Source organism: Polistes fuscatus, unplaced genomic scaffold (assembly GCF_010416935.1).
Source record: "Polistes fuscatus isolate 324 unplaced genomic scaffold, CU_Pfus_HIC Scaffold12, whole genome shotgun sequence".
NCBI classification, from domain to species: Eukaryota; Metazoa; Arthropoda; class Insecta; order Hymenoptera; family Vespidae; genus Polistes; species Polistes fuscatus.
Genome location: NW_025113020.1, coordinates 5,289,885 through 5,314,597, shown reverse-complemented (window position 1 = coordinate 5,314,597; position 24,713 = coordinate 5,289,885). Strand labels below are relative to the sequence as shown.

General features: G+C 31.8%; 2 long non-coding RNA genes across 2 annotated transcripts in view; both read left to right on the top strand.

Annotated features, from left to right (window-relative positions):
• Nucleotides 1-24,713, top strand: part of LOC122513609 — an 82,332-nt gene that overhangs the window by 47,210 nt on the left and 10,409 nt on the right. The window lies entirely within an intron of this gene.
• LOC122513610 lies at nucleotides 6,389-7,173 on the top strand. The gene is made up of 2 exons (XR_006302802.1): nucleotides 6,389-6,526; nucleotides 6,867-7,173. It is a non-coding gene; the product is annotated as an uncharacterized LOC122513610 (long non-coding RNA).

The window sequence follows — 24,713 nt, the reverse complement described above, 5'->3', positions numbered from 1 at the left end:
CATTTTCTACTCTTCGACCCTCTTCTTCTTCTTCTTCTTCTTCTTATTCTTTCATGCGATCGTTACAGGAATAAAAAAAGTATCATCGAATATCGTAATATTCATTTCGATTTTATTCTACGTTGAATATTTACTTGCAATTTTATTCAATTATACTTCTCTTTCAAATTGTTTAACATTCTTTTTTATCCCGGTATAATTTTTTAATAATACATTCAAATATTATTATTATTTACAATGTTCAAATTTATTATGTTATTTGTTATGTTCAAAACAATGTTCAAGAAGAATTTATTACTTGCAATTTTATTCAATTATACTTCTCTTTCAAATTGTCTAACATTCTTTTTTATCCCGATATAATTTTTTAATAATATATTCAAATATTATTATTATTTACAATGTTCAAATTTATTATGTTATTTGTTATGTTCAAAAGAATGTTCAAGAAGAATTTATCACTTGCAATTTTATTCAATTGTACTTCTCTTTCAAATTGTTTAACATTCTTTTTTATCCCGATATAATTTTTTAATAATACATTCAAATATTATTATTATTTACAATGTTCAAATTTATTATGTTATTTGTTATGTTCAAAACAATGTTCAAGAAGAATTTATCACTTGCAATTTTATTCAACTGTACTTCACTTTCAAATTGTCTAATATTCTTTTTTATCCCGGTATAATTTTTTAATAATACATTCAAATATTATTATTATTTACAATGTTCAAATTTATTATGTTACTTATTATGTTCAAAACAATGTTCAAGAAGAATTTATTACTTGCAATTTTATTCAATTGTACTTCTCTTTCAAATTATCCAACATATTTTTGTATCCCGGTACAATTTTTAATAATACATTCAAATATTATTATTATTTACAATGTTCAAATTTATTATGTTATTTGTTATGTTCAAAAGAATGTTCAAGAAGAATTTATTACTTGCAATTTTATTCAATTGTACTTCTCTTTCAAATTATCCAACATATTTTTGTATCCCGGTACAATTTTTAAATAATACATTCAAATATTATTATTATTTATAATCTTCAAATTTATTGTGTTATTTGTTATGTTCAAAAGAATGTTCAAGAAGAATTTATAACCCTTCTAAATTCCCTGTTATACCTACTTTAATATTATTATTTACCTTTTAGAAAAAAATTCATTCGAAAATTCAAAAATGTATCGTTGAATAATTACAAAACATTTCTAAATATTACAATCGAATTAAATCATACGAATTACGATTGAATTCGAACAAAAATTGTATAATCACTTTCCAAAAGATTTCAATAATAAATAATAAATATCTTCATTTTTATCAGATTAAAATGAAATGTTTGGAATAACTTCGATGATGTTGAGATCGTTTTAAGAAGTACCCGAACATTCTAAGAGATATCCGATCGGGATATCGGATGATAGGAAAAGGGAATGAGTGAGGGATCGATCAATGAAACACGCATCTCTCTCTCACTCACTTTCTCACAACCAACCAACCACCCACCCACCCAACCACCCACCCTCTTTCTATGTCTGTGCGTGGGCTCTTTGGAGTAAACGTTACGTCAGTGGGCGTCGCGTGACGTAACGGAAGTCGTGCGTCACCGATGATGTAAAGTAACGGGCGGAAGTAGAGGAGGAGGAAGAGGAGAAGGAGGAGGAGGAGGTGGAGAATCGTCCGAAAGAGGCCATTGACGAAAGGGAGAAGAAGAGAGGGAGGAGGAGGACTTGTTGCATGTCCTTTTACAGTTGGCAATCTTTACGATCGTTGACATCCTACGAAATCTTGTCCCTTATGCTATAACATTTCCCGATTATGATTGCAATAACATGAAATCTACAAATAGGGACTAGGGGTAAAAGAAGGGTTTTTGTAGAAGAGAGAGAGAGGGGGATAGAAGCTAGAAAATAAAAGAATGGGAGAGAGAGAGAGAGAGAGAGAGAATGATAGGGATATAGAAAAGAAGAAGAAGCCCGGTAAAAACGTGTCCGCGCATATTCTCATCGAGGGCGCGAGTACTTGTTGCATATCCGTTTGCGCATGTGTCGTTTTCTTAAGATTCTCCGTTAGTGGGTCAGAGAAATGAGGGAAAATGTTCCTCTTCTCATCGAGATTATATGCATAATAACAGAGAAACGTCAAAGTATTTAGTTATACATATATCTATACTCGCGTTTATACTTGTTTTTTAGATTTTGTATGAAACAATAATAAAACTAGTAGAAGTAGAAAGCAAAACGGGGGTAAAATCTGTTGGTTGAAATCTTTCCTCGAGGATCCATTCTCCCTTCCTTCCCCCTTTTGGATTCTCTCTAACAGCTGGTAGCACGTTTCCTTCGTTTAATCAAGACACCCATCCTGCGTTATACTCGCAGCCTCGATCCAACAGCAAAGTGGCGACGGCTCGTTAATTAGCAATTTGCTTTCTCGTTGTAAAGTCGAACGAACTGTAACATCGCTTGCATAATCTTCCTTCCTTCCACTATTTCTATCCCTTTTTATCGCGTGTTATTTTCTGGATGGCGAAATGAGGGACGAAGAGAATAGGAGGGGGAGGAGGAAAGAAGGGTAGATCTAACACTGGTGTACCGATTCAAACACCACCAGCACACCAGCACCAGCACCAGCAATAGTAGTACCAGCAGGCAAAACAGCACACCAATGGCGTTTCAAACTCTTGCTTGGATGATAGTTCTTCGTAACCTGGCACGTTTCCCAAGCTCGTTATTTTCTAGCTAACGTATGCTCTTTTGTAAATTCGTCTCGTCCGTCGTTAGATGACGGCAATGATCTTGTTTTCCTTTCTCTCTCTTTTATCTATTTTCTTTTTTTTGGTTCGTTGCTTAACAAGTACGCGAAACATGATTTGAAAAAGCGTGCACGCGCGCGTCACCGTGTTTCGATTTCTGCCCCCCTTTTTTCTTTTGACACGTTGAACAACGATTAAACGTTCCGAGACAACGAGAAGAAGAAGGGGTTTATCGCAATCCCTGCCACAATCGAAACGGTATTTCCTGTTCTCTTTTTTGTTGTTGTATTTATCAGACCTTTTTGTAATTCATTTTATTTTTGGCACGATCCAACGTGTTAAACGAGACCAACGATGATACCCCGAAGTATTTGAAATTCTAAATTCGTCGTTTTATTTTATCCTATACGATTTGCGTTATTGCAGTTAACGCGAGTGAGCCATCCATCTTATTTATCTTCGGCGTCCTTATTAAAAATGATACGAAGGAAAATAAGCATTTGCTTCTACTGCGTAAATATATTCTATATATATATATGCATGCACATAGATACGAAAGTATAAAAATCTTTGAAACAGGCAGGACGACCTACTTTTAACAAGCTTTATGAAACTACGATAGAAAGTCCGTTGTAACGTTGGTGACGTTGAAAGTGACGTTGGGGTTTGGACGTCATTCTGTGTGTGTGTGTGCATTCAGCACACTCAACGCACAACAAAAAGAAAGTAGAAAAACAGATCCTATTAAAGAAACAATTAAAGTCCCTTCTCGTCGTATTTACTGTTCTTGCTTTGTAACAAAAGAAAACCAATAGAAATTGAAGAGTAGAAAAGAAAAAAAAGATGTTGGGAAGAACCGAACATTGGGTCCGGTTTACCACGGTCGGTAAGGTAGATCCCTTGACCGTGAAACTCTGCGTGAGTTTTTTGTCCACAAGATGTCGGTATCCGCGACAGGTGGATTCGACCAATAGGCTGTACGGCTTCAGCCCTCTCTCCCCAACGGCGTCATTGGTGGCAGTACACGAGCGCCCCCGTTGCCTCCTCCCCCCCCACCAACCCCCAGCCCACCCCACCCCACCCCACCGCTCGGCTCGGTTCGCTGCCGTCGATCGGCGCTCAGCCGCCAGTGGCACGGACAGTGATCGCAATATGGCTTCCGCCAGCGCTAGTTAAATGGAGTACCGTCGAAAAGTAATAACGGACATGGTGGGATTTCAAAGGGTGCGCGGGTCTTTGCGCGCGTGCAACTGACCGGCCTTTATTATCCTACTATTATTTGTCCTCGTCGTAATAATCTATGTCGTGGAAAATTTCTAGTGGAAATTATTAACCTTTATTCGAGACTACCTTGAAGAATCTCGTGGTGATTTATTACTACAGCTCGTTTGAAATGAGCTACTAGTGGTGGAAGAATTGCTGAATTCTAAGAAGGGAGAACGGTGCAGCAGCAAGCAAGCGAGCAAGAAAGCGAGCGAGCGAGCTAGCCAGCGAGCACGAGGTGCTGAAGGGAAAGGGAAAGAGAGTTTAAGGGAAGAGTGAGAAATAAGTGGTGGAAGATAGGAAGGATTGATAGAGAGAATAATTCGAATAATAAATAAATAAATAAATAAATATATATATAAATAAATAAATAAGGGGGATTGAAAAGAAATAGTTGGATTTTGGAATAAGTGAAAGAAAATCATCATCGTTTGTTGGTTAAAGGAAGGAAGGAAGGAAGGAAAGAGTGGTAAAAGGGAAAAAGAAGAAACGAGAACCGAGTCGATTAGTAGCACGAGAGAGAGAGAGAACGTTCTCTCGGTGTTTTGTCTCTCTCTCTCCCTCCCGCGGCGACGAAGGGGCGAGCGAAGGAGGGAGGGAGAAGGAGCGAGAGCGCGCGCGCGCACCTCCTCTTCTACGGTGGTGGTGTACGGTACGAGTAGTGAAACCGTGGGCCGATTATGATGCCCGTGTGTTTTCTCCCAGCGGCTATGTTTTCGATGGTGGTGGTACTGATGATGCTGGACGACGTGATTATTCTGATGTTGCTGGGACAACGACACGTTTCTATTACTACTCGTCTATTGTATTAACAAAACACATCAGAGATCATATTTTTTCATAATATTTATACATAAATAATACCCCACCACCTCCCGCTGGTATCGTTGCAACCACGAAAAGAAATAAAATAACGAAAACAATCGTCCCCTTTTACGAAGAAAAACAAACAAAAGAAAAAGGTTCAGTTTCATTCGTCTTTTCAGATAAAAATGCTCAAATAAAACCGACGATTGACAATTTTTGCTGATTTTTCGTTGGCTACTTCGATGATATTGCAAAAAAGTAAATAAAAAAATAGAACGTCATTCCTCTCCGTTCTATTTTTATATTCAATTGGACAAATTTTGATGATCTTGATGAACGTAGTCCTCCTCCAACGTTAGGTGGCAACGCGTACACCGTATCATTCTCTCTCACACACTCTCTATTATTTATTTATAATCAAACATTTATTCTTACCTTCTTACACTTTCTCGTTCACCAATAATCAACCAACAACCCCCCGTTTCTATCGAACAATCACCGTGTTTGTCTCTCTGTTGCGTTTCGAAAAACAATAAAAAAAACAAAAACGAAACGAAAAGAAAAGCAGAAGAAATAAAAACAGGGCTTGGGGCTTGTTGGGGGTTGTCGAGGGGTTGAGGTGGTGTGTGTTGAGGGTGTCGACACGCGCGTTTCTAGTAAAAGTGTTCTCGCGTGTATAATACAGGGAGAAAAGTTCGTTGTTCGTGGGTAGTGTTTGTATATTGATGCGAATGCGTGACACGTTTCGTTTGTCGTCGTCGTCGTCATCGTCGTCATCGTCGTCATCGTCGTGTACGTGCAGTTCGGACGCGTGTTAGTGTAAAATATCGGAAAGAGAAACGTTCGTATTCGTCGTCATCGTCGTCACCACCGCCGCCGTGGTGGCGGTGAGCACCTAGTGAAAAAGAAGGAGAGCAACGCGCGCACCGAAAGATAGAAAGAGACACAAACAGAGAAAGAAAGAGAGAGAGAGAGAGAGAGAGAACGAGAAGCACCCGGTGACGTTACAAGCAGGGAGAGAAACTGAAAGAGAGAGAGAGAAGAAGAAGAAGAGGCAAACGAGCGAATCAAGGCGACGTTGCCAGAGTTTTCCTTCTCTCGTTCTCCCCCCCCCACTGTCGTAAATTCTCTCTTTCCCTCTTCTTGTTGTTCGTCACGTGAAATGAGGAAAAGGGATTTTGAATGTTTATTGGAGAAAGATAGAAAGGTATATATTGATACTAAGGATAAATAGAAACTCTGATGCATGTGAGAGAAAGAAGAAGAAGAAGAAGAAAAAGAAGAAGAAAAGGAAGAAGTGGAGGAGGAAGAGGTAGAGGAACGTGTAAAGTGGATCTAGGGAACTTTTCCGATCCGCCTAGGGAAAAATATATGCCCCCCCCTTTTTCTCGTCGATTCGAATCGGCAGAAAGAAGTTTGAGTTCAATTCTCTAGGCGCCGATTATACACGGATGCCATGAGACCTGCTGCTGGTGGTGCTGGTGCTACGACTACTACTACTACTACTACTACTACTTTTATTTCTACTTATACTACTACTTATACTACTACTTATACTACTACTTATACTACTACTTATACAACTACTTCTACAACTACTACTTCTACTACTACTACTACTACTACTACGTGCGGAGACACGTGACAGGCCGAGTTACAGTACGCTCGAGGAGTCATGAAGAAGCCACGGTAAGAAATGCAATGTGTTTTTCTATTTTATTTCTATTTTATCTTCAATATATATTTTTAATTTCCATCAATTTTCATCTTCTTGTCAATCGTAACAATTCCAAGAAAATTTCTACTCATTTATCTGGCCCCTGACAAATTTATTATTAATACTTAATCGACCGATAGCCTATTAATCGGCTTTTCGATTGCTAGCGCTTTTCGACCGCTAGCCTATTAATCGGCTTTTCGATTGTCAACTTTTATCGACCGCTAGCCTATTAATCGGCTTTTCGATTGTCAACTCTTATCGACCGCTAGCCTATTAATCGGCTTTTAACTATCGACGGTTTTCGTACAGATGGAAAATTAGCCGGTACTGGGACTAAGTTCGGTACTTAGTGAGTGGCAGCTTCAACTACGAACGGTCAATAAAATGTTAACAAAAGAAATAGATATATATATACATATAAATAATTGAATAAAAAAGAAAAAAGTAGTAAGAAAAAGTATTGTTAGTTGTAAATATCGTGCGACAAGATGTCAGGTGTGATGCAAACGTCGCCCGGCCAAGGGAGAGAGCACAGTTTTTCTCACGGGGGATGTGCCTTTGAACGAGCGAGACAAACGAGTATATAAGAGAAAGAAAGAAGAATAAAAAAAGAAAAGAAAAGAAAAGAAAAAAAGAGAGGGAAATTGAGAGTAGGGAGAGTAGGAGGGGGGAGCAGAGGGGTTGGGGCAGAGGGGGAGGGAAGGAAGAAGGGTTTCGAAGGCTACACCAGCGAGAGCACCATATGACGCTGCTGACGTTGGTGGTCGAACCGACGCGATAATCGCCAAAGGAAAAGGAAGAAGAGGTGGAGGTGGAGGAGGAGGAGAAAGAAGGGTGCAGGGGGAGGGAGGATTGTAACGGGGTGAGGATTGAGGGAGTCGAGGGGTGCGAGGAGTATGACTCACAGAAGATCGACGCCTTGTTTATTGATCTTGACGGAGAGTCGGGGCTGCTAATTGTTATGTCAGCGTTTTACACCATTTGCTTCCGATTGAAAATAACGGACGGAGAAAAAGTTCCTTTGCAGGAAAAAAACTTGTATATATGTTTATACACTTAATTTAGTCACCCCTTTGTAAATGATATAACGGCTCTCGTTTCGAAACGATTCTTTTCGATTGCAGTGGTATTCAAATAAATAGGAGGATACTAATCGTAAGTTAGTAAGCATACCCGAAAAGTTTAGACAATTTTTTTCATCTCATTTGTATCTTAATACCTAAACTTAATAATACTTAAGTACCTAAAACACGTGCGTGATTTGAAGGAATGTTAAACTAAATGAAGATTTGTAACTTGTACGCATCTACGTTTGGAAATGATTCTTTTCGATTGCAGTAGTATTCAAATAAATAGGAGGATACTAATTGTAAGTTAGTAAGCATGCCGAAAAGATCAGACAATTTTTTTCATCTCATTTGTATCTTAATACCTAAACTTAATAATACTTAAGTACCTAAAACACGTGCATTATTTGAAGGAATGTTAAACTAAATGAAGATTTGTAACTTGTACGCATCTGCGTTTGGAAATTATTCTTTTCAATTGCAGTAGTATTCAAATAAATAGGATACTAATTGTAAGTTAGTAAGCATACCCGAAAAGATCAGACAATTTTTTTCATCTCATTTGTATCTTAATACCTAAACTTAATAACACTTAAGTACCTAAAACACGTGCATTATTTGAAGGAATGTTAAACTAAATGAAGATTTGTGAGTTGTACGCATCTACGTTTGGAAATTATTCTTTTCAATTGCAGTAGTATTCAAATAAATAGGATACTAATTGTAAGTTAGTAAGCATACCCGAAAAGTTTAGACAATTTTTTTCATCTCATTTGTATCTTAACCCTCTATGGGCCCGTGTAACTTTCAGGTCACATTTCAATTTATTGATATTTTACCAAATAATTATGCCTTTTGTTGTAAAATGTCGCATAAATCTTAATTCTTTAACGTTGTCATGACAACCAGTATCAATATTTATGACCGTTGCTAGCTTCTTCAGTCTGAAATAACAAAGTAAATGCTGTGCAAACTGTCCGGAGTACGTATAAGCGAAACATTTTGATTGACTTGATATTATTTGAAATTCTAATAGTGATTACGAAAGAAAAAAAGTGCACATAATAGCTCTGGGTACGTATATCAGTAACAATCTATTTGTTTGCATTTCAATTTTCAGTTTGTCATTTTTTTTATAATAAAGTTTTGTAACTTTGAAGTAACAGTGGGCCATCATGGCAGATTTCGGTACATTTATAATAAGGTTATGCTTTCTTCCGTTATATAGTAAAAATATACAATCAACACATGGGTGGTGTAGATTTAGTTGATTCATTGATAGCATTCTATCGAATAAAAATTCGATCAAAGAAATGGTACCACCGCATTATGTTTCATTTGTTAGATTTAGCGGTGGTCAATGCTTGGCTCTTATATAAGCGAGATTGCATATCGCATTCTGTAAGCCCCAGCCGTCAGTATAGTTTATTGACATTCAAAACCGAAAATGCATCTTGTTTATGTCAGGAACGCAAAGGAACCCAAAAGAAAAAAGGGCGTCCTGCTTCAAGCGAAGTATATAAACAATTGCAAAATAAAAGAAAAAGGAGATCAAATTCAATACTACCTGTAGAAGACGTGCGAAAGGATGAAGTAGCACATTGGCCAATTTTTTCGGATAACAGAGGACGTTGTAAAAATCCCGGATGTAAAGGAGTTCCAAAAATTAAATGTTCTAAATGCAATGTCCATTTATGTTTAACGCCAAGTGCAAACTGTTTTGTGGCATTTCACGCTTAAGTTTTCATAGACACGGTTTCAAACATTATAGGCCGCTGTGACTTGAAAGTCACATAGTGTAATTACTGCAATAAAATTGTTTGAACCGAAATTTTTTGTTCTCATTTGCATATATAGGTTTATAATTGCTGATTTTTTGTTCCACCAATTTTTTTGGATTTAAAACAAAAATTCGGCCCATAGAGGGTTAATACTTAAACTTAATAACACTTAAGTACCTAAAACACGTGCGTGATTTGAAGGAATGTTTAACTAAATGAAGATTTGTGAGTTGTACGCATCTACGTTTGGAAATTATTCTTTTCAATTGCAGTAGTATTCAAATAAATAGGATACTAATTGTAAGTTAGTAAGCATACCCGAAAAATTTAGACAATTTTTTTCATCTCATTTGTATCTTAATACCTAAACTTAATAACACTTAAGTACCTAAAACACGTGCGTGATTTGAAGGAATGAAGATTTTTAACTTGTACGCATCTAAGTGAGTTGAAAAGTTTGCAATTTAATATACAAAACAATTTACGTTTCTTCGGTCAAACTCACATTTATTCGTCGAAATGTTCTGAAAACTTGTAGATAAGAATAAACCGAGAACTTTTCAACTTAATTAGGTACGTAAATGAGTAACGCGAATGCAGATGGTCTACTGAAACTTTAGATTGATAATATGTATGTTTATAAATATTCATATATTTATTAATTATGTAGGACGCGTGTATGAAATTTGATTGGTACGATAATATATAACACGTTCGATCAACTTCATTTATAAATGATTAATGAAGTATTAATTAATCGTTTATATTTTATTCAATCTCTACGTGATCTGTAACAAATCCGAAATTATTCGTATACCTCACTGTTATTTTATAACAATCGATATTTTTCTTTCGATGCAATACAATGACAAATTTTTCAACTAATATAAATATGATTGCAACAAAAACATTTTATTATAATTGAAGTCAAATTTGATGTAAATCATTAAATTAGTCTCATTAGATGTATCCAAATATGTTAAATGTTTCAAAAACATTATAGGGGATGTAAGTACTACTTAAGTACTACTTAACACGTTCCGTGCCATGTGCATCACCGGTGGTACACGTTAAACTTGATCTTCAGGCCACGTGTACCACCGGTGGTACACGTAGCCATATTTAAGAAATGAATTATTTCAATTCATTTCTATGTAGAAGAATTTAAAAGTATAGTTAGCATTATACAACCAAATAAAAATTATCTCAAAATTACAGATACGAATAATCAATTCTGCTTTTCACTGTAGATCCAATTTCATAATAAAATTGTTGATATTAATAACAGAGGTTAGGTATGAAGATTTATCTCTTATAGAAAGAGAAAAAGAGTGAGAGAGAGAGAGAGAGAGAGAGAATAAAAGGGGGGTTCATCGAAGTTAATCGAATCGTGTCACGAATTTATTTTATTTTTCCGAGCCAATCGAGACACCGAGGGAGGAATGGAGGTGATGATGGTGGTGGTGGTGGTGGTGGTGGTGGTGGTGGTGGTGGTGGACGAAGGAAAGAAAAAGGAAATAAGAAGAAGAAGAAGAAGAATCGTCTTTGACATTTTGTCTTTTCACGAAGTGTTGAAGAGAGGAGAGAGAGAGAGAGCAAGCAAGCAGTCCGTTTGGAATCCGAGGGTCGAACTTTCGAGGAGAGACGAGAACGCTCCAAATACTTTCGGCTGACTCGACTACGACGAAGACGACAAGCTAGCAAAGAGGAGGAGAAAGAGGATGATGAGGAGGGGTGGGGGTGGGGGTGGGGGATACGAAGACGTCGACATCGGCGCTGCGTAGGTCGCTGAATTAAGAGTGAGAGATTCTCAACGACTAACTCGAGTAAAAAGGACGAAGAAGATCAGCACTGAAAAGAAATTTGAAGAAGAAGAAGAAGAAGAAGAAGAAATCTGCAGAGCTTTACTCTCGTCTGAGATTTTTTTAAATCAAATATTTTGTATATTATTATTTTAGTCGTCACCTTTCCTTTCTTTTCTTTTCTATTATTTTTTTAGGAAAATTAAATAAAATATCTAATGTATTTTATATATGCAGATTAACCGTTTGCACTCGAGCGGCGCCGATACGGCGCCCGGTAGCCTATTTTAAGCGTCAACTCAACCGAAACTAATTACGGAGCGTAGTATTTATCAAAGTTTGTTTTTTTTTCGATATATAAATGAATAAATTGATGATATTTTATTATTTCTATACGCTTGTTTGTTTATAAATGTGTTTTAAAGTACCTGTAAAATGTCAATGTTAAAGGGTTAAACGTAGAATAAAAAAGTAGAGTATTTTGTAAATTAAAAATGTGAATTATCCTAAGTTAAACGAATAAGAATAACGTCGAAGAAAAGTGGAATTGTTCGTAGAACAATAATAAAAAAAGAAACATACGTTTGTGCGAATAATTTCGTATGAAAGTAAAACGAGATTGTACGATTATCGATTGAATTCATTATTCGATCGTGCAACACTTTCCCTATTAACGTTTTATTTAACTTTCGTGCTTTTGTATTATTGGATTATCTCAATACGATTATCGATGAATTGATTCAGTTTGCGTTAATCGATGTTTTTGTATTATTAACGTTTTAATAAAGGATCCATCAGGATTGGTAGGCATTTGGAAAAGTATGTTAGGAACGTGTCTCCCTTATCAATTATTCTATCTCGTCAAATCTTTCTCCCTGTTAAGAGAATCTTGTCGGGAGTATTGTTTGAATTACGTTAGATTCAATAAAACAGTTGTACGAATGTAGTACTTACAAACAAACGCATCTCACCGCACCTCATTTCATTTCATCTCATCTCATCTCATCTCATCTCATCTCAACTCATTTCATCTCAACTCAACTCGACTCATCTCATCTCATCTCATTTCATCTCATTGCATTACATTGCATTGCATTGCACTGCACTGCACTGCACTGCACTGCATCACATTGCATTGGATTGAATAGCATAGCATAGCATAACATAGCAGAAGCATCCTAGTACCAGCACCACCATATCTTCCTACATAATTGAGTATTTCAACTTCGTTGCTTCTCGTCGAACGTTGCTTTGCCGAACGGAATCGATAATTTTCCCTTTCGTCTTATCTAATCGCTGTTAACACGCTTACGGAACTTACTTTGAAACTTCAATTCTGAAATGGGGATTCATCGCAGCGGCGTATATTTATCGATTCATCGTTTTTCGTTTAACTTCTGTTATTATTCAACTGGAATCATCTTTTTTTTCTTCCTTTTTTTAGCGTAGCTTCTACTTAAACCCGAAAAAGATCCGAAAAAAATCCGAAAAAGATCCGAAAAAACTTTCCATGATAATTCAAAATAAATATGAAAAAAGATATTATATTCATTTTTCTCTTTTATTTTAATGCACAATTAAAACAAATGTTGTCTTTTGTATTTGTTAGATATTCTCGAATTGTTTAAAAATAATTTATAATCGATATATTCTTATCGATATCGTGTCCCGTAGATGCGTCATTCTTTCTCAATTTTTATCCATGATTTCATCGATATTATCTGTGATTAATTGATTAGAACGACACGGTGCAGCTTTGATATTAAAATTTGGAAGATTGAAAACCCTCGAAACAGATTTTTATCGCACACATTGATGTTCATATATTTCTTTTTTTTTTGAGACTGGATCGTGCAATTCTTGCGACACCCTGTATATATTTGTAGAACTTAACAATTATTTCGATACATCGAATAAAGTTAAATAAACAAAGATGAAAATTATTTTATTGTAAAATGTAATATAACCAAACCGAAAACAATCATCCATTCGTAGAGATAAACAAATAAATATGAGTTATTGCATTTAATTAATCCAATACTTCAACAAGATTACATTTGTATATACGTATAAACAATTAATAGGGGATCTCTGCAATTTAAAAAAAAGAAAAAAAAATATATTTTCTCTGCCTCCCGTTCTCACTCGCACATAGATTTAAACAAATATTATTGAACGGAGAAAAGTGGAATAGGAATATTGATAAAAATCCTATAGTGAAAGGATAATAGTCGTTGAAGAATATAAAAAAAATAACAAGGGTAAAAAATAAAGAAAAAGTAATTGAACGTGTTATACGAGTGGTGAACACACACGTATGTGTGTGTTTGTGTGAAATAACAATAATGTTATACACGCGATATTCGTGTCCTACAAATTTGCTGATTGTTTCAATGGAGTCATTTGCAAATCTAAAATATATATTAATACGAAATAAATATGTGTTAGAGAATTAAATTTACATATTCCTAGTACTCGTTTATGATAGATCAATTTTTCTTAGAATGCACGGCTAGGTTTTACCACGTGTAATAATTATTATTAACATTAGAACCAGACACGAATAAAAACATTGTATTGCACATAGAATGAATTATGTAAGACGTATAATAAAATCATAGGAATAGTTGAAGCAATAAGTGCAGTAATTATATACACACAACTAGAATTAAATGTAAAAATATATTAATAATTAGAATTCAATTTAAATATGTTATCAATTTGTTATATAAATTATTAAAATTTATATAATATAAATTATATTTAATAAAATATAAATATAATAAATATAAATATAAATATATATATATATATTTATATTATAAATAGTATAAATATAATATATAAATATAATAAATATAAAATATAATAAATATAAATATAATAAATATATATATAATAAAATATAATTAAATATATATAAAATATATAATATTAATAATATAATAAATATATATAAAATAAAATATATAAATATATATAAAATATATAATATTAAATATATAATAAAATATATAATAATAATAATAATATAATATAATTAAATATATTATATTTAATTATATTATATATAAATAAATTTGTTATAAATTTGTTCAGTTAATTTTGAATCTCTCAAAACCCCTTTTACACCTCTTTACGTTTTACATGATTGCTTATAGCATAGAATGTTGTTGTAAAACATAATGAAAATAAAAAAAGAGGTAATTAGAGCACTTATATATCAAAAAATTAAATTAAATAATAAATGATAGGTGGGAAATAAATGAATTTTTTGAAACGATTAGAAGAAATGAAAATAACTGGGAGGACAGAGACAGAAACTTTTGAGAAAGGGAATAAATTTAACTGTAATAAATAGAAGGATTAACCAGACACGAATAAAAACATTGTATTACATATAGAATGAATTATGCAACACGTATAATAAAATCATAGGAATAGTCGAAGCAATAAATGCAGTAATTATATACACACAACTAGAATTAAATGAAAAAGTATATCAATAATTAAAATTCAATTGAAATATGTTATAAATTTGTTCAGTTACTTTTGAAAATCTTAAAACCCCTTGTACACCTCTTTACGTTTTACATGATTGCTTACAGCATAGAAAGTTGTTGTAAAACATAATAAAAATAAAAAAAAAGAAATTAGAGCACTTATATATCAAAAAATTAAATTAAATAATAAATGATAGGTGGGAAAGAAATGAATTTTTTGAAACGATTAGAAGAAATGAAAATAACTGACAGAGACAGAAGCTTTCGAGAAAGGGAATACATTTGAATGTAATAGATAGAAGGACGATGAACGGTAAAGATAAGTGCATTCGCGAGATTTAAACTGGAGATTTTAATAACATAAATGCGAGTGTATAAACCACCTACACGATTAACGCGTCTTAACGCTTAATTTATTCCCTCGGCCTTGTCTACGAATAATGGATTATATTCTTAGCAAAACATATACTCTTCTATCTCACTCTCACTCTCACTCTCTTTCTCTTTCTCTCTCTTTCTATTCTAATACAGTTTCAAATTACACTTTTATTTGTGTTTGACTTATCTGAATGCATTTCTTTTTTAAATGATTCTAATGATTTTAATATTTCAAAGAGAGAATAATAATAAGAATATTGATATAATTATATTTAAAATTTATTATATATTATTTAATAATTATTCTAAAATATTATTATTCTAATAGAATAAATATTTATAATATATTTATATAATATATAAAAATAAATATTATTATTCTATTTTTTATATTTTTCATTATCTTAGAGTTTTATTAGGCTAATATTTATTTTTCGATAAATAATCGATTATATTATAATTGCTTTCTATTTAAAAAACAAAATGTTGTCTAACAATTTGAATAGCATTTGTATTGCATTCTCGCGAAGATCGATAAATGATCGATTCTATATTTAACTTTGTTTTATTTGTTTTTGATAACTTCTATAAATCGATATAGATATCGATAAATATCGAATGAATAATAAGAATATTGATATAATTATATTGAAAATTTATTATATATTATTTGTTTTGAAGATTATTGAATTAGAACATTAATAGAATATTATCTTTTGTATTTGATTTAATCTGAATGTTTTGATGTTACGTATATTTATAATATCTTGTAACGAGAAAATTAGATATACTACTACTTGTTTACAATGAAAACGGTGATCTTTAAACCGCATGTTTATCGCGCATTCTTATCGTGGTTTTATATTTCTATCTCTCTCTTTCCTTCGCGTGTAATGTAAATTAATAGAGTGAAACTATTTGTTCTATGCGTATCCTAGATTTTTTATTTTTTTATTTTTTTCTTTATTTTTTAAAAATGGAGTTAGGCCACTTTCAAAATAAGCGGTTCATATATAGTATAATAAAAAGTTATATATATATAGTATAATATTTCATTGAATGAATAATATTATTATATAATATTTAATACACCTATTTACTTCTATATTATATTTAAATTTATGTTATTTATTTGATATTTTTTTTGGAAATAAAGAAACATTCTTTCTATTTTATAGTTTAAAAATATTGTCAACCCCATTCCCACACATACTTAGTATAGTTAAACTTAATATAGTTAAATAAAATATAAACTTAAAAGTATATTAAATAAAATATAAACTTAGTATAGTTAAACCCATTCTCATACATACTAGTTATACTATATTAATATAACATTTCATTTAATGAATAATATTATTATATAATATTAAATACACCTACTTACTTCTATATAATATTTAAATTTATCTAACTTATTTATATTTGATATTATTTTTTTGGGTAAATAATATTATACAATATTAATTCTTGAAAATGAGTTAATGATAGTTATTATGACGTTAAAAATGAATTTAATCGCGTTGATATTATCGTCAACGTAATTCCAACACACGTAAAAGATGATCATGTTCCAGTCGTTAGAAAAGAAAGAGAGAGATAGATAGATAGATAGATAGAGAAAATATAAGAGAAGAAGATAGCGGTGAAGCAAAACTATTTATAACTGTACATTACCACTAGTAACGAAGTGCGAGCATACGTGTACGTGTTACATATATACGTATGTGTAAGTGTACGTGTACGTGTTTACATATATGCGTATGTGTAGGTGTACGTGTACGTGTTACATATATGCGTATGTGTAGGTGTACGTGTACGTGTTACATATATGCGTATGTGTAGGTGTACGTGTACGTGTTACATATATGCGTATGTGTAGGTGTAGTTGTACGTGTATGTGTCGCGAATGCGTATTACTTGGAAGCCCAAGCAAGCATGCATGATACGAACACGACACAACTACTACTACGAAAAGGAAGCAAGCAAGCAGAGGATGATTTCGTAATCGTTTGAAAATAGTTCTTTTCTCGTAATCTCGATTCTCGTAATAGCATCTACTGTAACACTCACCATTGTTTTTCGTGATAGTTGAGAGTTTATCGTCCGGAATTGCGCACGAGTTCTTTCCACTTTTATACGCGTCAACAGGTAGAGGGCACTGGATTAATCTGTGGAAGATCGATTATATTGATTCATTCGTTTGATTATAGATATGTAGATATCGATTGTTATTCAATATTATCAATTAAAAATTATGAGAATAATAATAATTATTATTCATACTATATATTTATTATATATTATATATAATATATTTATTTATATATATTTATTATATATATAAGATCGATAGACAATCGATAGATGATCGATAGATGATCGATAGATGATCGATATATCGAAATCGTTTCCTTACATATCTTTTTGAATATTTTCTTACGATTTTTATATGAGAATATTAAAAATCAATCGATAAATTGTACATAAGGTAAAAGCCCCCTCGGTTGGCCAGTTAAGCCGTTTTCTTTTTTAAAAAAATTATATTCATTCAATAAAATAACTTACATCTAAACTAATGGTTTAACCTGTAAGCTTGAGCTTTCAGCTTTGAATAAAAATAAAGAAAAGACAAATTATTCATAAATATTTTAATAATAAATTAAAAAAAACATAGATTTGCAATGTCCCTATTTTTAGCCAACTTTCTCCCTCTTCTGGCCACGCATGTCCCCTCATTTGGCCATGTTTCCTATTTAAAATAAATAATTAATTAATAACTAATTTATTAAATAAATCAAAATTGAATAATTCAATACTCGTGTACAAAGAAATTAATTACTCATTAGTATTAAAAAAACTAGTTGAATACTTTATGTACAAATATATATAACCTCAAAGCGAGTAGCCATAAGTTGGGTAATGATAAAACAGAGGCAATAATACTGTCTCCATGCTTGGCCACCATATTTTTAATGGAGAATAATTAAAAATCACTTAATTTTCAATTTCTATAATAATTTTAAGCTATGTTAATTGCAGAAAAAAAAAATATTTTGGTTGCTATTGTCAAGAATGAAATATATAGGTTAATAAAAATCACAGTATCCTTACCTTACTTAACAAGAAACCATCCAAAAACAGAAGTCTTGCACAACTTTATTTTTTTTCGTTTTCAAATATATTTTTAAAATAATCCGAATTACTTTCAATGATATTTTAAAATTAGAATTTTTTTTAAAAAAACTGTCACCATGTGCACATCAGCATATAATTTATAATCACTGTTGTTGCATAAAGTGGCCAATAGAGGGGGCCTGGCCAACAGAGGGGGCTTTTACCTTAATATCTATTTTTCGATGATCGATAATATCGATATGATATTCGATATCGATAATATTGTAATATCTATCTATTTAAAAAATAAAATGTTGTCTAACATTTCTAATATCATTTGTATTGCATTCTCGCGAAGATCGATAAATGATCGATTTTATATTCAACTTTGTTTTTAATAACTTTTATAAATTGATATGGCAATATTATTGATTTATCAAAGATCGATAGACAATCGATAGACAATCGATAGATGATCGATAGATGATCGATATATCGAAATCGTTTCCTTACATATCTTTTTGAATATTTTCTTACGATTTTTATATGAGAATATTAAAAATCAATCGATAAATTGTACATAGTTACATACATTATACAAAATGATATTATTTCTCTCTCTTTTTTTCCTTCTTTCGAAAGTTTTACAGAATACAGAGGAAAAAAGTCTTTAGAATGTTCGAAGTATGCGACAAATTCAAGAACGCAGACTCGAGAACATAAACTATGCAGAAAACGAGGAGTGTTCTGCACTTGATATCACCGTTCTTCCGTTCTTTCTTCTTACTTACTTTTCTGATTCTCCCGTTTAGTTTAAAGAAAAATAAAAGTAGCGAAGTAAAACTACTCTATATACGTATAAACACACATACAGACGTACACAGACACAAACCAACGTTTGCACGCGCGAGAATACATACAAAAGTACACGGTACGAATGAGTACAATAAAAATAAGAATTAAAAATAAAAAAAGAAGAAGAAATAAAAAAAAAAAAAAAGAAAGGAAAACCAAACTCAATCCCAAGTAATCCTAGAAGATTTAATAGTTATAACTCGAGTATTGTTTTAAACGATACTTACACGAGTGTTTTAGTTCAACGTTATTTTACTTTCTAACATTTTGTATTTTATTTTCTTTTAAAAACGTTCGTTAAAACGTTTTAACAATTCGTAATACTATTCGAAGTACACGTATTTCGTTTTATCTTGTTTTCTTTTTTTAGTATCATCATTATCATTATTATTATTATAATAATTGTTAGCTTAGGCGTTGTTAGAGATTACCGTATTTACACACAAAAATTACATATGCAAATGTATAGGTGATATATAATATTTTATAAAAAAGTTTCAATATATCGGTGTGTCTTAATTATACACAAAATCGTGAACTACTTAAACGTTACAGATAAAAATGAAGGATGCGTTGCTGTCTAAAGGCCGTCTTGCCTAGTTCCCCAGCCAATCCGTTCACGTCGCCACTATACGTAAGACGTCGGCGTAACCTCTCTTTGATAGATGTTCAATTAATTATTTTTCCCTAATTATTGCCCGGCCGTAAAAATATGACACGAAGCAAACCTTCATCCCGGCTGAGCCCCCAAAATGTAGGATTCGTGAAAAAATTGGGCCGTTGGACAGACTGGACCGGGACTCGAACCCGGATCTTCCGCTTTCCGGGCAACTGCTCTTTAACCAATTGAACTATCCAGGGCCACCGTCCAATCTCCTCACGAATGCCTATCTAAGTTTTTGGCCCGGAGGTGCTCGCATCCCACATAAATAAGAAGTTAATTTGTATCGTTATCGGTGCTAGCTGAGGTATAGCAACAAAGAAAAAACGGTATACAGTTTGATATTAAAAATCGTAACGTGGGATGAGTACGAAAGAAAAAGAAAAAGAGAAAGAAAGAGTGGTTGGAATATTTCCAAAGATAAAAAGCAACTTACCATCCCGCGTTTCTCGTAAATTAATGAAACCGGTGGTGAGTGAGTGGGTGGGTGGGTTGGTTGGGGTGGCGTGCACGCGTCACGAATTCTTCTCGTCGTTAACGACTCTCCTCTCGACACTTGCTTGTATCGCGTATTCTCGTTAACTGCACGAAGGTAGAAAACAGGAAACTGGAAAAGGGATGCTGCTCGTGGTGTGATGGTGGTCGTAGGAGAGAATTAGTCGAATGGGGTGGGAGAAAAGAGGGTTCGTTGATAGAAATAGAAAAGATTAATATTAAATTAATTTTTTTAATTAATTTAATATTAATCTTTTCTATTTCTTAAAAAATTAAATTAATAATATTAAAAAAGATTAAATTAAGAAATAAAAAAAAGATAGTGGGAGAGAAGGGTTCGTTGAGGAAAGAGAGAGAGAGACAGACAGACAGACAGACAGAGAGAGAGAGAGAGAGGAAAATTCGGTTTGCTCGTACGAAGCCGATGAACTCGACGAATTTGTAATTCGTTGATATATGCGCTACGAAATACCTTATGCGTGTTCAATAAGAGTGAGAGAGAGAGAGTGAGAGAGAGAGAGAGAAGGAGAGAATAGAGAATAGGATAGGGGGGGGGGAAGAAGAGTAGAACGTGCGCATGTACACCACCCTCTCGTACTCACGTTTACGAGTACTGGGAGGAGGAGGTGGAGGGGTGGAAGGAATACGTAAGCAATGTTTGCACGTGCACGCGCGCACACACCATGCTCACCATGCGCACGCACACGAGCACGTTTTCGGCCGATTTGTAATGCTGCGTAACGCGGTTAACTGCTCGTGGTTTCGAATTTACCTGGCTTTGTTGTATTTGAGAATGCGTTGTCTATGCTCAATTATGAAAACATTATTCGATCCGTATATGGCAAATGATAGAGAAAAGTACGAAGAGTAAGAGATGGAGAAGGAGTGAGGTGGAAAGGGGAGGATAATTATGAAAGTGGTTTAAGTCATAGATATCTTGTTTCGAGATATTTGAAAGATTATATTTGAACACTGAATGAATTCCATATAATGTTGAAATGACAAACACTATATAAGTTATATTGAATTCATTTAGTTTATAAAATAATGTAATGTGGAATAACTGATACACTTATTTTTTTGTTAATTTTGATTTAGATCATTTTCATAATTATGGGCTGAATGAATTCCATATAATGTTGAAGTGACTAACACTATCTAAGTTATATTGAATTAATTTAGTTTATAAATAATGTAGTGTGGAATAACTGATACACTTATTTTTTTGTTAATTTTGATTTAGATCATTTTCATAATTATGGGCTGAATGAATTCCATATAATGTTGAAATGACAAATACTATCTAAGTTATATTGTATCATCTAGTTTATAAAATAATGTGGTGTGGAATAACTGATGCACTAATTTTGTTGATAATTTTGTATAAGATCATTTTCATAATTATGGGCTGAATGAATTCTACATAATGTTGAAATGACAAATACTATCTAAGTTATATTGAATTAATTTAGTTTATAAAATAATATAGTGTGGAATAACTGATACACTTATTTTTTTGTTAATTTTGATTTAGATCATTTTCATAATTATGGGCTGAATAAATTCTATATAATGTTGAAATGACAAACACTATCTAAGTTACTTTGAATCATTTAGTTTATAAAATAATGTAGTGTGGAATAACTGATGCACTAATTTTGTTGATAATTTTGTATAAGATCATTTTCATAATTATGGGCTGAATGAATTCTATATAATGTTGAAATGACAAATACTATCTAAGTTATATTGAATCATTTAGTTTATAAAATAATGTAGTGTGGAATAACTGATACACTTATTTCTTTTTTAATTTTGATTTAGATCATTTTCATAATTATGGGCTGAATGAATTCCATATAATGTTGAAATGACAAATACTATCTAAGTTATATTGTATCATCTAGTTTATAAAATAATGTGGTGTGGAATAACTGATGCACTAATTTTGTTGATAATTTTGTATAAGATCATTTTCATAATTATGGGCTGAATGAATTCCATATAATGTTGAAGTAACTAACACTATCTAAGTTATATTGAATTCATTTAGTTTATAAAATAATGTAGTGTGGAATAACTGATACACTTATTTTTTTGTTAATTTTGATTTAGATCATTTTCATAATTATGGGCTGAATGAATTCTATATAATGTTGAAATGACAAATACTATCTAAGTTATATTGAATTCATTTAGTTTATAAAATAATATAGTGTGGAATAATTGATGCACTAATTTTGTTGATAATTTTGTATAAGATCATTTTCATAATTATGGGCTGAATGAATTCCATATAATGTTGAAGTAACTAACACTATCTAAGTTATATTGAATTAATTTAGTTTATAAAATAATGTTGTGTGGAATAACTGATACACTTATTTTTTTGTTAATTTTGATTTAGATCATTTTCATAATTATGGGCTGAATAAATTCCATATAATGTTGAAATGACAAATACTATCTAAGTTATATTGTATCATTTAGTTTATAAAATAATGTAGTGTGGAATAACTGATACACTAATTTTGTTGATAATTTTGTATAAGATCATTTTCATAATTATGGGCTGAATGAATTCTATATAATGTTGAAATGACAAATACTATCTAAGTTATATTGAATTCATTTAGTTTATAAAATAATGTAGTGTGGAATAACTGATACACTTATTTTTTGTTAATTTTGATTTAGATCATTTTCATAATTATGGGCTGAATAAATTCCATATAATGTTGAAATGACAAATACTATCTAAGTTATATTGAATCATTTAGTTTATAAAATAATGTAGTGTGGAATAATTGATGCACTAATTTTGTTGATAATTTTGTATAAGATCATTTTCATAATTATGGGCTGAATGAATTCTACATAATGTTGAAATGACAAACACTATCTAAGTTATATTGAATTCATTTAGTTTATAAAATAATGTAGTGTGGAATAACTGATGCACTAATTTTGTTGATAATTTTGTATAAGATCATTTTCATAATTATGGGCTGAATAAATTCCATATAATGTTGAAATGACAAATACTATCTAAGTTATATTGTATCATTTAGTTTATAAAATAATGTGGTGTGGAATAACTGATGCACTAATTTTGTTGATAATTTTGTATAAGATCATTTTCATAATTATGGGCTGAATGAATTCTACATAATGTTGAAATGACAAATACTATCTAAGTTATATTGAATTCATTTAGTTTATAAAATAATGTAGTGTGGAATAACTGATGCACTTATTTTGTTGATAATTTTGAATAAGATCATTTTCATAATTATGGGCTGAATGAATTCCATATAATGTTGAAATGACAAACACTATCTAAGTTATATTGAATTAATTTAGTTTATAAAATAATGAAGTGTGGAATAACTGATACACTTATTTCTTTTTAATTTTGATTTAGATCATTTTCATAATTATGGGCTGAATAAATTCCCTATAATTTTGAAATGACAAATACTATCTAATTTATATTGAATTAATTTAGTTTATAAAATAATGTAGTGTGGAATAACTGATACACTTATTTCTTTGTTAATTTATATTTAGACCATTTTCATAATTATGGGCTGAATAAATTCCATATAATGTTGAAATGACAAACACTATCTAAGTTATATTGAATCATTTAGTTTATAAAAAAAACTCGTGTGTGTTCCTTATGTACGTACTTTAGAAGTTATACTTTTTTGGCGTACCAAAATGAATATAGCATCAACAACATCAAAAATAACTTCAAAAAAAATAAGTATAATCTTATTTTTTTATACATGAAGAAGAAGAAGGGTTTAATTAAAATAAATAAGAAATAAAATAAGAAATAAAAAATTAAATATGAAATAAGAAATAAAAAAATTCATCAAATAATATACTTTGAGGTAAATTTTCTTCGCCAGGTGCAATACGTAAATATTGTTTTTCATCCCACATTAATGTCGGTTGGTGCGCCGTAAGACTCTCTTCTACAGGAATGTGTTCGCTGACATCATTTTGTCCAACTTTGTCGTGAATTTGATTATCATTAAAATATGAATCATCAATTTTAATATCGTACATTTTATACAATGGAGACGGTATTAAAAATTGTAGCCAAGCTTTAATTGTAGGCTTGTTAACAATGCCATGTAAGTAACTAGATCGGTCAATTTTCTTACGTTTAATATGTACATTTATACAATAATCGTTATCGATATTTCTTTGAAGAGATTTGACTATTGTATTAACTGAAACAGGATGGTTAATTAATTGACCATAACTGGCGTATTTACCATTCACATGTCTCAGACGTCTGATTTGCATAAAAGAAATACGTGGCGAAATTAATCTTTCAAAAACTAAATATAAAGGTGGTAGATGCTAAGGTACATCTGGATATTTGAAGCCGTTATATGTTGATATTAGAGCAATATTCTTCTTGTTTAAAGCTTGTATGCATGTATTATAAAGCTTAGTATTTTCCATAGGTACATTAGGTAT